The sequence below is a fragment of the Xenopus tropicalis genome, chromosome 1 (genome assembly GCF_000004195.4).
Source record: "Xenopus tropicalis strain Nigerian chromosome 1, UCB_Xtro_10.0, whole genome shotgun sequence".
Lineage (NCBI taxonomy): Eukaryota > Metazoa > Chordata > Amphibia > Anura > Pipidae > Xenopus > Xenopus tropicalis.
In genome coordinates, this window is record NC_030677.2 from 51,757,130 (window position 1) to 51,772,240 (window position 15,111).

The following is a 15,111-nucleotide window of genomic DNA, read 5'->3' on the forward strand; positions in this document are numbered from 1 at the left end:
TGCCTATCCTGATAGTACAGAGTAATGGGTGCCTATCCTGATAGCACAGAGTAATGGGTGCCTATCCTGATAGTACAGACTAATGGGTGCCTATACTGATAGTACAGACTAATGGGTGCCTATCCTGATAGTACAGACTAATGGGTGCCTATACTGATAGTACAGACTAATGGGTGCCTATCCTGATAGTACAGACTAATGGGTGCCTATCCTGATAGTACAGACTAATGGGTGCCTATCCTGATAGTACAGAGTAATGGGTGCATATAGAAACAGTGCTTTCCCGTTTGGCGAACGATTTAGCGCTGAGGAATGAAGGACAGGGCACAATATTCTATACAAGCTACTGGAAGTGCTGCTGTGCTGTGACTATCTTTCAATTCCCAACCCATCTACTTTACTTTAAGCAACGACTGAGGCTGATGGAGCGGTATTTCCAGTGAGCCTATAGTAGCACCATGAAAACAGAAATAAATGTCCAACGTACCTTCGCACATTAAACCCACAAAGCCCTCGAATGTGTCTGCTGAAATCCAGTCACTGTCCACTAGTTGTATATAGCGGCATATATTAATATCGATGGAAGGAGCCAAAGAGTTGCACGAAAGGGAAAGATTGTGTGTGTATTCTCCCGCCGAGATAGGGAAGGCTGTTGGGCTGAGCGAGCGACGCCCCCTTAAAAAACCCAACTCCACCTTAAGACGGGAGCACATGGCTCGTAGGGAAACAAGTAGCGGCAGCAACAGTAACAGCAGCCCCTCTCTCTACAGCCCCTCTCTCTGCAGCCCCTCTCTCTGCAGCCCCTCTCTCTGCAGCCCCTCTCTCTGCAGCCCCTCTCTATACAGCCCCTCTCTATACTGGCCCTCTCTATACAGCCCCTCTCTATACAGCCCCTCTCTATACTGGCCCTCTCTATACAGCCCCTCTCTATACAGCCCCTCTCTATACTGGCCCTCTCTATACTGGCCCTCTCTATACAGCCCCTCTCTATACAGTCCCTCTCTATACTGGCCCTCTCTATACAGCCCCTCTCTATACTGGCCCTCTCTATACAGCCCCTCTCTATACTGGCCCTCTCTATACAGCCCCTCTCTATACTGGCCCTCTCTATACAGCCCCTCTCTATACTGGCCCTCTCTATACAGCCCCTCTCTATACTGGCCCTCTCTATACTGGCCCTCTCTATACAGCCCCTCTCTATACTGGCCCTCTCTATACAGCCCCTCTCTATACTGGCCCTCTCTATACAGCCCCTCTCTATACAGCCCCTCTCTATACTGGCCCTCTCTATACAGCCCCTCTCTATATAGCCCCTTTCTATACAGTCCCTCTCTATACTGGCCCTCTCTATACTGGCCCTCTCTATACAGCCCCTCTCTATACAGCCCCTCTCTATACTGGCCCTCTCTATACTGACCCTCTCTATACTGGCCCTCTCTAAAAAACCCAACTCCACCTTAAGACGGGAGCACATGGCTCGTAGGGAAACAAGTAGCGGCAGCAACAGTAACAGCAGCCCCTCTCTCTACAGCCCCTCTCTCTGCAGCCCCTCTCTCTGCAGCCCCTCTCTCTGCAGCCCCTCTCTCTGCAGCCCCTCTCTATACAGCCCCTCTCTATACTGGCCCTCTCTATACAGCCCCTCTCTATACAGCCCCTCTCTATACTGGCCCTCTCTATACAGCCCCTCTCTATACAGCCCCTCTCTATACTGGCCCTCTCTATACTGGCCCTCTCTATACAGCCCCTCTCTATACAGTCCCTCTCTATACTGGCCCTCTCTATACAGCCCCTCTCTATACTGGCCCTCTCTATACAGCCCCTCTCTATACTGGCCCTCTCTATACAGCCCCTCTCTATACTGGCCCTCTCTATACAGCCCCTCTCTATACTGGCCCTCTCTATACAGCCCCTCTCTATACTGGCCCTCTCTATACTGGCCCTCTCTATACAGCCCCTCTCTATACTGGCCCTCTCTATACAGCCCCTCTCTATACTGGCCCTCTCTATACAGCCCCTCTCTATACAGCCCCTCTCTATACTGGCCCTCTCTATACAGCCCCTCTCTATATAGCCCCTTTCTATACAGTCCCTCTCTATACTGGCCCTCTCTATACTGGCCCTCTCTATACAGCCCCTCTCTATACAGCCCCTCTCTATACTGGCCCTCTCTATACAGCCCCTCTCTATATAGCCCCTTTCTATACAGTCCCTCTCTATACTGGCCCTCTCTATACTGGCCCTCTCTATACAGCCCCTCTCTATACAGCCCCTCTCTATACTGGCCCTCTCTATACTGACCCTCTCTATACTGGCCCTCTCTATACAGCCCCTCTCTATACAGCCCCTCTCTATACTGACCCTCTCTATACTGGCCCTCTCTATACTGGCCCTCTCTATACAGCCCCTCTCTATACTGGCCCTCTCTATACTGGCCCTCTCTATACAGCCCCTCTCTATACTGGCCCTCACTATACTGGCCCTCTCTATACTGGCCCTCTCTATACAGCCCCTCTCTATACTGGCCCTCTCTATACAGCCCCTCTCTATACTGGCCCTCTCTATACTGGCCCTCTCTATACTGGCTCTCTCTATACAGCCCCTCTCTATACAGCCCCTCTCTATACTGGCCCTCTCTATACAGCCCCTCTCTATACAGCCCCTCTCTATACAGGTCCCCCCGGCGGCAGCAGCAACAGCAGGGAGAGCGCTGGGCAATTACTCAATTCATAATGCAGGGCTATTAAAGGGCAAGGGACGTTTAACTTGCCAGTCAGATATGCCCGCTGCTTGTGGGAAGGTCAGTGCCATCTTGCGGCCATGTATTGTTCATCAGATTATAGCGACTGGCTTAGTGGCAACACAAAAAAGGGGCAAAATGTGAAATATATATATATATATATATAGCTAGCACTTCAATGTTAGCAGACCCTGTACTGGAACATGAGGGTATGTTGTGTAGCCTACAATTATTGTAAAGCAGCCTGACTTGGAGGGGATAAATTGCTGGAAAACAATATGTTTTGCAATGTTATTGTGTCGGTATATTGGAGGTGAATAGGTAAAGAAAACAGTATAAGCTTTGACTTTTCGAAAGGGACCTGTAGAAGAGACTTGGGGTGAGCTTAGTATTGGGGTGAGCGGCGATTACAATGTACCCCTTGCCATTAGGGCGATACTGATCTATTTTACCATTTACACGACTTTATTCCATGCGTCCATTTAAAGTGAAAATCCCGGACTGGATCGATATCACCCTGTTGACTCAGTGCCAGATGAGATGTCTGGATGAGACTGGGAGATGTAAGGGGACATAGAGACAGTATTGGGCAGGATGAATACATGAACTTATGTGAGCAAAAAACCTTCACACTGAAGGCATCAGCATTTCATTCATTTACAAGATGGACTTGGGGCTCACAGAGTGAAAGGTTGGATATGGCAGCAAGTGGTAGAGGTGCCCATAGCCCATACTATTCACTATACAGTTTTGGCGCTGTTACATTGTATTATTCTCAGTACTACACTATGCCCTGCTTATGTCTATACAAACTACAATTACAAACGTTAGCAACATATTTACCGCAATAAGATCAAATAGTTTCGCAAGTACAGCAAACAGCAGGGCGCCAAATATAGCGCTGGATATCTGTATTGCCTCAGATAAGGGGAGGTGGGTGCCCATGCATTAACAGCTACTCACAACTACTCAGTTTACTCACAACTTCAGCAACAAACAATTGATATCTTTTGGGGTGACTCAAACTAAACCCTAAGTATTCCATTGAGTAGGTTTATATGAAAGGTGAAATTGCCGCATTTATTAAGCGACAGATTGGCATCGCATTTTCTAGCGTAAAGGAGACCCACTTTGTATTGGAGGCAATGGCTGCATGTAGCCAGCAGATGGCGCTAACCTGCAGATAAAATGTTACTGTACGGGGGATAAGGAAACTGCAGGGCGATTTAAACTTCCCCACGCTTCAAGATGCTGTCAGCTCCAGCAGGTTTTTCTCTCTCTGTGTTCCTATATTTAATTGCATTTCTCTCGGGATTACTAGGCAACACTCCCCCACATGGCTAACATGAAGGTGATGGTTCTGTAGACAGTGCGATGTGCAGCTCAGTTTAGGCTTCTGTAAGGTGGAGCTGAGCTTTAGGGGGCGTCGCTTGATCCTCAGCAATCTTTACAATCTCAGGCTGAGGAATGACTGGAGAAATGCCCCGTTCCCTCTCCTGCTTCTTTCATTCGCCGTCAGCTCGTCCTATCCATCTGTTATGTGCAAAGGGAAGCCAACTCGGAAGCCTAGACAGCAAGGTACAGTGGCTTTGCCTCTCTGACTTGGAAGTGGGAATGGTGCTGCCCTGTTAGTGCTTGGGGTGGTGATAAGGGAGGAGGGGGTGCTTCAGTTGGGGGAGAGTTTGCCGGACTGACTGTAATCTGTTCAGTGACCCTATAAACACACATGCTCTGTATGACATATATGTATTTGAGCAGCTGACCTGTGCAGCCGGCAGCCGTGCAGCAGGTGGATTTTAGGAGTGTGTTTTCCTTTAAAGTACAAATCTCCAAGTGCAGTTTTACTATACGCATTACTTTTTCACATCACAGCCTGGGGGGCAGCATATTAAACTTTATGTGCCTGTGTAACAATATAACTGTCAGCATTTGCTTTATTAAGCTGAATTTGACACCACAGGTCTTTAGTGCAAACCCTAAAGCTTCCCTGTGCTCTATGCACAACCAACACCTTCCTGTTATGGATACAGTCCCCCATACAAGCTGCTTTCCAGTTATATTATGTAATATATTATGCATTGTAAATGCTTATACACCTTTGCCTGTATGACTTGCTTGTTGCTTTAGACACTGTATGTATTTCTAAATGCCTCCTACAATGAGAGGCAACACTGTGTTTTTCGCTTAGAATGTACTAAATGGATTTCTAAAATTCTTGCTCTGTGCTTGCTTTTCTCTGTATCTTTGTTATATTCACATAGTCTGACTAATGGTCATTTGGAAAGCCAGACCTTGGTGTTTCATTGACCGTAGCCTACTGTAATCAATCATTTTAGCACCCTGTGAAATACATGAATTATATATGTTATTTTTTCTTGGGTTTCCTTAAAACGTAAAATAAATGCTAGTGTGACTATCATGGCAAGTCCTGAGGTGTAAGCACAATACAACGCACTGAATTTATTGAAGTGACAGACTAAAAGCATTCAGAGAACTTCCATGTGCATAGAGGAGATTATCTCTGCGTGGTTGGCTACAGTGCTGGGAATGTGTTTGCCAGCCTGTTATTTCAATTGCAGTTAAGAGGGTACATGGTATTATAAGGATCCTGTGGCACTGTAGCCTTACCTGCTATCTGTACCCTAGTAAATGGCAATCGCATTTTTCTTCCCTCATGCAAAGCAATGGCCACTGACAGATCAGGAAAAGGAAAGCAGTGGCACATAGATACATATACCCTTTCATTTATAAGCATGCCAGTTATTCAGTTTATTAAACAAAAATTAATGGAGCCAATAAGCTAAACAGTTAACAAAGGTCAATTAAATGTATATATTATTTTAAATACCGTGCATTTTTCTTGCTGAGTTTTTATCATCTTTTTGATTCACCTGTAAACAGTGATCCACTCTATCTATCATCTATCTATCTATCTATCTATCTATCTATCTATCTATCTATCTATCATCTATCTATCTATCTATCTATCTATCTATCTATCTATCTATCAATCTATCCATGCATCTCACTCACTACAAATAATGTATAACCTGTATATCCTAAAATATATCCAAATTGTTTTTCCCTCATACCATGGTCATTAACAAAAGCATAGACAAACCTTTGTGCTCTAGAAAATACAGAATTAGGATTTCAAACCCCATTATACCAGCTAAGCCACTGAAGAATATAGTGGATATGGCAGTTCTGCAATATCTTGGGAATCAAAGGATTACTATCCAAGCACTATCCACAATAACTGACACAAAAAGCAATATGAAAAATACCCTTTTTTATTGCAAAAATTCTTAAAGAGAACTTGAGTTTTGTAAGATCTTCGTAGTTTTAGAGGTTTTTGGGTGTTTTTGATGTTGGCTATTGTACAAAACTGCGAAAAAGTCACATTTTTTGTGTGACAGTACAAAAAAGTTGTGGTTTTTGCATTTTTTCTGCAACTTTTTCTTCATGCTTTTTAATTTGGATTTTTTAATAAATTACATTTGTGGAAATTTAAATACACCCCACAATTTAGAGCACAATCGGCCTGTTTTTTCCCCCACAATGCACCAATTTATACCAGAATTCCAGCATCATTGCAGACGCAATTGCCCTGCTTCTACCACAGTTGTATCCTAGTCACCAGAATAAAGGGGAACTGTGCATGCACTTCATTGCACAACAGGCACCAGTCTGCCTTGTGTCATTTCCGGTGTCTCCTGATTCTTTAGGTGCAAGTGTTCAAGTTGCCCACTGGGCTTGTGGATATAAATGAGCCCTTGACGTATTCAAGTGGTCACACAAATATTGCTGTGCTAAATATCTGCAACTTTGATATGTAACATGTTCAGAGAGACCCTGCAACTTCGCTCCATGGAGCAGTAGTAAAGCTACTTGTAACACACATAAGAAAAGTGCTCTCACTGGAGAAGAGAATTTGGTCTGTTACTGCAAACACAAAAACACAGCCCAGAACTAACCCAAACTAAGCCCAGAAATGCAAAATATATAAAAAAAATAATATATAAAAATACTGCAGCAATGCAGAATGACCATCATTGCTTCGCTTGTATGGATGCTATTCCAAAACAAACATTTCTATTTTATCCTAAATAGACATTGGGGTATTCCGCAGTAGTTTAAAGGAGACATATTATATTACAATTTAGAATGTACCAGTGAATTATACTCTTCTAAATATAGAAGTATTATGCTTAAAAAAGTTGTGTTTTGGACTGATTCATTGAGAAATTCAACCAAAACCCTACTAGTCCCGCCCATCTGTTCTACTTCCTGCAGGCTGAATTCTCTGGATGTGCAAGGGAAGCCGGCGGCACTCAGTACAGGCACTGTAGGATAGGAACCAATCAGCAACTAGGCTGGCCTGATGGGGAATTGAAGCCTATCTTTACTGGTATGAGTGCAAGGCCGTGATTGGCTATCCCCCTCCTACTGTGCTTCTGGCAGGGACCGTTAGGACACGCCCACCCCTTATTTGAAACACAGACAGAGAACTGATAGGATCTATAGGGAGCTCCAATAAAGGGGCCATTTTTACAGACTGTATTCAATTTTAGACCAATGTGCAACCCGCACCATATATTATTCATAATTGCCTACAAAATTAGGGTTTTTTTCATGTATCCAATATGTCTCCTAAGGCTAAAAACAATATTGCTAAATATGCTCTGTTTTTATATTGAACATACTGTATTAATCCAGAGGTTCAGAACTGCAGTAATGATCAGTGGCACTTCACATCCTCAGTATGCTTTGGGCTTCTGTTGATAAGCTCACATTAGGGGGTCATTGGAAATCATAAACAACATTAGCAGAAAGTAACATTACATCTGTCATGAAAGCAGAATAATTGCTAATCAATTGTGATGCAAATTGCACGGGTTTCTGAGCTGCTATGTATTGAGAATATTTACTAATCTGCCTTATATTAAGCAGCACAGAGCATGTGCAGTGAATCAGAAGGAAAGAAGATGGGGAGCTACTGGGGGCATCTTCAGAGGCACAGATCTTCCCTGCAAAAGGGCTGTGGTTGCCTTGGGCTGGTACAGAAGCCCAAAATATAGACTCCATCATGTCTAGTCTAATTCTCTATTAGGCTTCAGTTCTCCTTTAATGAATGCACTGAGTTTCTGTGGCACCATTCGTAGCCAAAGTGTTTAATCCAGTTGCCACATCTGGTGCTCTGCTTCTTTTAAGGAGTCTTGAGTTCTCCATGATGGTGTCTGCTAAGACTGGGACCTTTTCAGTTAGGTCTGTGACTCTACTTCAGGGCAGCTTCACAAGGTCTGTCTTGTTAAAGTAATTATTCTTCCACACAATGGCATATAGGCAAATATTAAACTGTATTATTATCAAATCGAGTAGAACATAGTCAGTGCATTCCCAACATATTTGGAAGCAAATGGAAGCAAGGGGTTGCCAATTAGCTGGCTAAACCTTGTGTTTTCTATCTTTGTTGTTACCCATAGCAACCTGTCAGCAATAACCGTTGATTAATCAAAAGCAATACCTATAATGGATATTAATGACGGGGTGCTATAGTTGCTGGACTTGTGCAGTTTGTACCCCTGTTGATAAATCAACCCTTTAAAGGGATAGTGACATGTTCCAAGTTTTTACCAGAGCTTGTCCCTATTCCTTTATACACACAGATACCAAAAGCTGTCTAGTTGCACCTTTACTTGGAAAGGTTATCAATATCTTGGTTTCAGACCCCACAACCATACACAAACAGGGATAAAATAAAAGGGAAATATTCATATCTTTTTGCACATTGTTTACTGCCACCAGTGCCAGTTGTATAGGTACCAAATACTATTGGTTAGATGCTCATTTACTATGTTATCCGCAGTTTAAATGAGTTCAGGATACAGCAACCAATGATTGCATATATTAATTTATATCCATGGTAGCACAACATGTCTTAAGCTTCAAGGTCCATATTCAAGGACAGTTCATTATCTGATATAAATATATGCATAGCTTTACACTCTAACCATTTACTCACAATTATAGCAAAGATCTGATAAGTTGCCATGGGTAACCATGTTGGCATTTAACACCTTCTATTTAAATTTGCATGTTCAAGTAAGGCCAAACATTTCAGTTGCAAAAAGGCCTGACGTATGTACCATTCTGCAGAATTTAGTCTCAGAATCCAAACACTAAAGATAATTGATTTTTTGAACAATCTGTCTAGCCTGCAAGAACATTTTAGACACATTGCAGCTCTAGTCTGAAGTGCCATTCATGCACAAAGCTGAGTGATATAATAGTAGCTGCATACTTAGCTCTAGTTCTTGTAACCCATAGCAACCAACTGGTCAACTAAATCACTATAAATTACTTTCAAGTAACTTCCACACCCATCAATAATGAAGGATTATTTCCTAAATATATGTAATAATGTAAGACAAGTTCCCATTTACTTACACAAACAATTTTATTGGTCACATTTTCTTCCTTTTGCATTAGTTTCTCTTTGTGCACAGTGCCAGAAAATAAGAAAAGATAAGAAAAGAGAAAATTTGTCAAGGCTGAACATGCTCCAAGTTAGATTAAATCCCTCAACACTAAGCAATGTTTTTGATTCCATTTAACTTCTTATTATTGTCACTTACACAAAGGGTTTTGTTGAGCTGAGTGCCATTCAGCAAAATCACAATAAAAGTCACATGAAATCACATAAAAGTCACAATATACATCATCTGATAAGGCTGTACCTGCGGCAAACTGTAAGAGTGATGACTGGGCTTTTTTTACATGAATTGGCAATGAAAAGATCTTTGTAGATCCAGCAAAATCTGACTTATTCATATGTGTAAATTGGGATTTGGAATCATTCCCTCCACATCCATCACAGCACAATGCTCAACAGCAGTCATCACATACACAGTACAAACAGTCTCACCCTGTGCTGCCACACCTGCCACAGTGTCCCCCACACCACTCAGGGGCCCCCCACCGCCCGCCCCACCTGCCGGCCCAGCCCGACCCTGTGACCAACTATCCATCACCCTTAGAATGTATCTGAAGCCTTCCTGTAATTCTGGGTCCCCACCAACTCCATCCTTGAATACAAACCATAGGAGGAGCACCCTGACCTACTGTTTTAGAACAGTTACTACTTTTATTCAACACCTTTCAACATCCCTAAATCAGAGTACCTTGCTATGCCCAGACTCACTCAGATCTGCCTATAACACCATATTTGCCTGAATTGCAGCCTATATTTAGGTCCTTCAGTAGTGACAGTCTTGCCTAAATAAAACAAAATGGGAGGTATCTTTAATTATATGATAGAAAATAGCAAGTGGAAGAGGCATAAATCGAGTGAAAATTGCTGAATTTCATTTTCTTTTCACTGGCATGTTTTAGATTCCCTTGCCAGTGATTCATTTCTTGTGATTCTCCATGAAGAACAGATGTATTAAAGATCCCCGACATCCATTGCACATCTTCCTCTCAGCAGTGCACTTCATTCCATCAAGGATTAGTTCAAAAAATGGTTTATCCCTTGTGGACTCTAGCAGAGTAGCTTTATTAATCAATAGGATCTTAAAACAAGTGAGATACAAGCATGTACATGATTGTGCCATAGAAAGTATATCTGCTTTCTAAGGATATCATTTATGCAGTGGCAATAACATAAAAAGGAAAGGTTATGAGAATGCATTATTACCCTTTTCTTGGGTGTTTGTTCCAAAAGGTGTTCTCTATAAATCTATATAAATGTCAACTATAAATCAGATTATTTCTGCTTGATTTTTTACTTGCTTTATAACTAGAAGGGACATTTTTTATTTGAATGTTCCTTTTAATGAAATTGCAGGTTAAATCACACATTTTCTAACGACATTATTCATTCCAAGATTTGGTGCAAAAGTGAATGTACAGTTTCTTTTTGTGTACAGAATACAGGTATGGGACCTGATATCCAGAATGCTCGGGACCTGGGGCTTTCCAGATAAGGGATCTTTCCCTAATTTGGATCTCCTTACCTTAAGTCTACTATAAAATCATTTAAACATCATTTAAACCCAGTAATGATTGATTATATCTTAGTTGGGATCAAGTACAAGGTTCTGTTTTATTATTATAGAGAAAAAGGAAATCATTTTTAAAGATTAGAATTATTTGCTTATAATGGAGTCTATGTGAGATGGCCTTTCTGTAATTCAGAACTTTTTGGATAACGGGTTTCTGGATAAGGGATCCTATACCTGTACTATTACACATTAAACCCTCTGTTCCCCTGATTTGGCTGATTGTTTGATTTAATATATATAGCACGGGGGGCAAAACCTTATAGTAATCCTCACTAATACACATTATATCCTAGTAAAATGTGCCATAGTATCCTGACAAAAAGATGATTTCCCAGGTTGTGTAAGATAGTTACATCATACAAGATAACAGTTAATAAGCACAGTGTTATTAGTAGCAGTACTAATATAACTGGGTCCAATCCAGATCCCTGTGGAACTCAGTCACTGAAGTGCAACTAGAACATATTGCGTATATAATGGCTCTATACTGTTAGTAACTCAGCCATATTTTTGCCTAAGTGCAAATCTTTCCTCTTGTTCCTAGTCTTATAATTTAATTGCCAAGCTATTCCGCAAATGTTTTCTTGACATGTTCATAGTGCATGTCTGTAATCAGTGTATTGCATATTAAGTATATATCTTAATAACATTACAAAGGTTTATTCCAGAATGGATTTATGCTATTTGCACTGATGTATAAAACAAGGAGTTGGTGCATATTATTGTCATCTTAAAGGGACAGTAACCCCCCATTTGACATGACAGCAATGAATAGGACTTTTGCCGAACATACTTTTTTGCCCTTACTTTAACCACAAAAAATGGTGGTTTCCTGAGCCAAACAGGGCTGCTCCATGTTTGGTCCTTGCACAGTAGTTAATTTTATTACCAGTATATGACCTCCTTCATTCCCCCCTTGTTATGTGTTTTGTGAGCACTGTAAATTTTGATTGAAACAATAGACAAGATATTTTCAGCCCAAAACCTATTCATTGCACTCATATTGAACAAGTGGGTATCCTGCCCCTTTAATACTGATATGCTTAATTTCCTTCTTATCCAGGTGGATTCCATGAAGGCCAAGTCCTTGTACTTCTTTCTGTACCTCTGTTTTTATTCTGCTATTGATAATAAGAGTAGAGTTAGTATTGTATAACAGTTGCTCCCATGTCAAGTCTGAAGAAATTCCTTTAATGAGGAATGTTACATTTTCCTTTCCCCATGTATCAATCTGCCTAAAGGATTTTTCTTGGCTCGTTTTGCCTTTTTGCTATTTTATGTGCCTTTGGGATTACTTGATTCTTGCATTTCCTATACAGTTATTGCAATTGCTCATTAAAATGTTTTTTTGTTTGAAGCAATGATTTTCTCTTTTGGGTATTCTCTCTTTTTCTGAGCATTGCTTCTAATATGCTGTTTTTCAGTCATATTTTCATTACCGAGTGTTATAGACGCCCACATGTACTTAATACAGCCTTTTAAAATGTCCTACTTTGCTTCCGTGCTTTTGTTACAGAAGACCATATCTTGGCTTTATCATTGTTAAAGCTTCCCTAGGGTGATTAAAGCTGGTGGTTTAAATGCAGGACACACAGACACCAATTTCTCTAGCAGTTTAGTCAATATCAGAACAGCACTATGTTACCCCTTGGCGTGTGTGGTTTTATCAGCTGAGCAGTTTAACCAGTGAACCCCTAGTACAACACCAAATAGGATCGAGGACGAGTGTTCACCCCAGAAATATACAGGTCACACTTCCCTTCCCTTCTGTTCAGTCCACTATAAATTGTCCTTTGCACGGGGCCCAATGGCACTAATAGCCACATAACCCACTATTAGGCATATGGGGTTGAGAAAGATGTACCATCCATTAAAAAGATTTCAAATCCCTCTAGTCAAATGAGCCTGCAGGAAAATATTCATTACAATTTTAAAAAGAAAAAATCCAGCACTATTTTATTCTCTTTGCTCCAGATATTTAGATATCTTTGATGCCTCAAAAAAGGAAATGTTTAATCATTTAAGGTTTAACAAGAAACTTTGTAACCATAATTCACTTAATGCTTGACTTCAGGGAACAATGTATATATTTAAAAGAACTTGGATTTGTTATTAGTTCACTGAAGTCATTCCGCTATAGGTTTGGTAATGTTAGTGCTTGGTCCATTAAAAGAACTTACAATCTGTTTTTTTACTAAGTAGATATAACTATCTTCTTAGAGAGATTATTGCTGTACAGGCTTAGGATCCATTATACGGAAATCTGTTATCCAGAGGGCTCCAAATTATGGAAGGGACATCTCCCATAGACTTCATTTTAATCAAATTATTTACATTTTTATAAAATGATTTCCTTTTTCTCTGTAATAATAAAACCTTGTACTTGATCCCAACTAAGATATAATTAATCCTTATTGACGGCAAAACAATCCTATTGAGTTTAATTAATGTTTAAATGAAAATGTAAATCGCCGGTGGGATGGCATACACAGCAGCGCGTATGCCATCCCACCGGTGATTTACATTTTTGCCGGTGGGATGGCATTTCGGGGAGATTAGTTGCCCGCGAACAGGAAGATTTGTCATGGGCGACTAATCTCCCCATGTGCCAGAGCCCTTAAGGTAAGGAGATCCAAATTACAGAAAGGTCCCTTAACCGGAAAACCCCAAGTGACCAGCATGGTGGATAACAGGTCCCATTACCTGTATTACTGATATTGAAATATGTAATTTTTATTATCTATGTTATTGCAGCATTGTCAGTAGTTTATAGAAAATGAATAAACATGTTATAAAAGGAACATTCCGAATCACTGCTGCCTGAAACCTTCTCTGCCCTCTCTATTCCATGTTGTATCCAGTCACTGACTAATTCATTGACTTATGCAGAATATTTGTAAACTTTATTCACTTGTCGAGAGATGCCACCAGAATTGTATCTATTTTTTCTCATTATGTCATGATTTTTTAAGTAGTCTTTCCATTAATAAACTCTGCTCTAGACCATTAGAAGTGAAGTTGTCAAGCACATAACACCCTAACAAATTATCCTCTTCCAACCCAGTCTGCAAATAACCACATACTATGCATGATGAATGGAAATTATTGTCAATGGTTTTGAACACTTTAGAGACTGTTGCCCTACATTACAGTTTTAGCATCCAGCCTCTGCTTTAGAGATGTTCTGCACCAGAGAGGTTATTGCTTTGGCAGCTACGGGAATGTGAGATTTGCAATAAAATGACAACGTGTGACCTGCTTCATTATGCATTAGTGCATTAGTGAATCTAAAATTTACAGTGCTCATAACAAGGGAGGAATGAAGGGGGTCATATGCATTAGTGTGCATTGTAGCTCCTAGTTACAAATTTCCATTCATATAATAAATCAGATTTTAAAGCCCTGTATAATAAGGATACACAATGAATAGGTTCTAATTGTAATCAACCTACCATTATACATTAATTAAAGATATTCAGTGGTTTTAAAGTTAAAGGTAAATGTATTTAATGCCATGCACTTACAGATCTATAAGGGTGAGGCAAAGTGCCTCAGTCTACCACTACTGATTTCCATTCATTAAAGGGGTTTTAATTTGCAATTGGTCTTCATTCATTTTTAATTATTTCTAGTGTTTTCAATAATTGTTCAGCAACTCTCCAGTTTAGAGTTATAACAGCTATCTGGTTGCAAGGGTCCAAATTACATTAACAACCAGGGAGTGGTTTGAATGAGAGGCTGATATATGACTAGGAGAGCAACTGAATAGAAAAAAAAAAGTTATAAAAAGTAACAATAAAATTAACAATAAAAAGTAGCCTCACAGAGCAATAGTTTTTTGGCTGCCAGGGTCAGATACTCCCATTTGAAAGCCACAAAGAGTTTAAAAAGAAGGCAAATAATTCAAAAACTATAAGGAAAAAAATAATAAAGACCAATTGAAAAGTTTCTTAGAATTGTCCATTCTATAACATACGTAACATAGAAGTTTAATTAAAGGTGAACCACCCTTTAAATGCAACTTTTTAACCTGAAAACATTCAAGTCAGTGTGCTGTTGCTCTAAAGAAGAAGAATCACAAAACCATTCAAGGCATCAGGCCCAGACTGGGATTTAAAATTCAAATCCTATCATTTCAATTACATGGAAGCCCAATTAGCCCCCCCACCAGCCCACTAAATAGTGACAGTCTATGGCAGGGGTAGGGAACCTATGGCTCGGGAGCCAAATCTGGCTCGCTGCGAAATCTTTAATAAAAAAAATAACGGGGGCGTGACCTGCGCTCGGTGGATAGAAGACGTGTTCTAA

The 15,111-nt window shown here is 40.6% G+C and overlaps 2 protein-coding genes across 2 annotated transcripts in view; one reads left to right on the forward strand and one right to left on the reverse strand.

Annotated features, from left to right (window-relative positions):
- npy5r (neuropeptide Y receptor Y5) overlaps window positions 1–601 on the reverse strand; it is a 38,219-nt gene extending 37,618 nt beyond the window's left edge. Inside the window, 1 exon segment of the mRNA NM_001078776.1 lies at window positions 488–601. The gene's annotated coding sequence lies outside the window, so the exon portion shown is untranslated.
- A 3,380-nt stretch (window positions 602–3,981) lies between these two features.
- npy1r (neuropeptide Y receptor Y1) overlaps window positions 3,982–15,111 on the forward strand; it is a 50,739-nt gene continuing 39,609 nt past the window's right edge. Inside the window, exon 1 of the mRNA XM_018095865.2 lies at window positions 3,982–4,315. The gene's annotated coding sequence lies outside the window, so the exon portion shown is untranslated. The remainder of the gene's footprint in view (window positions 4,316–15,111) is intronic.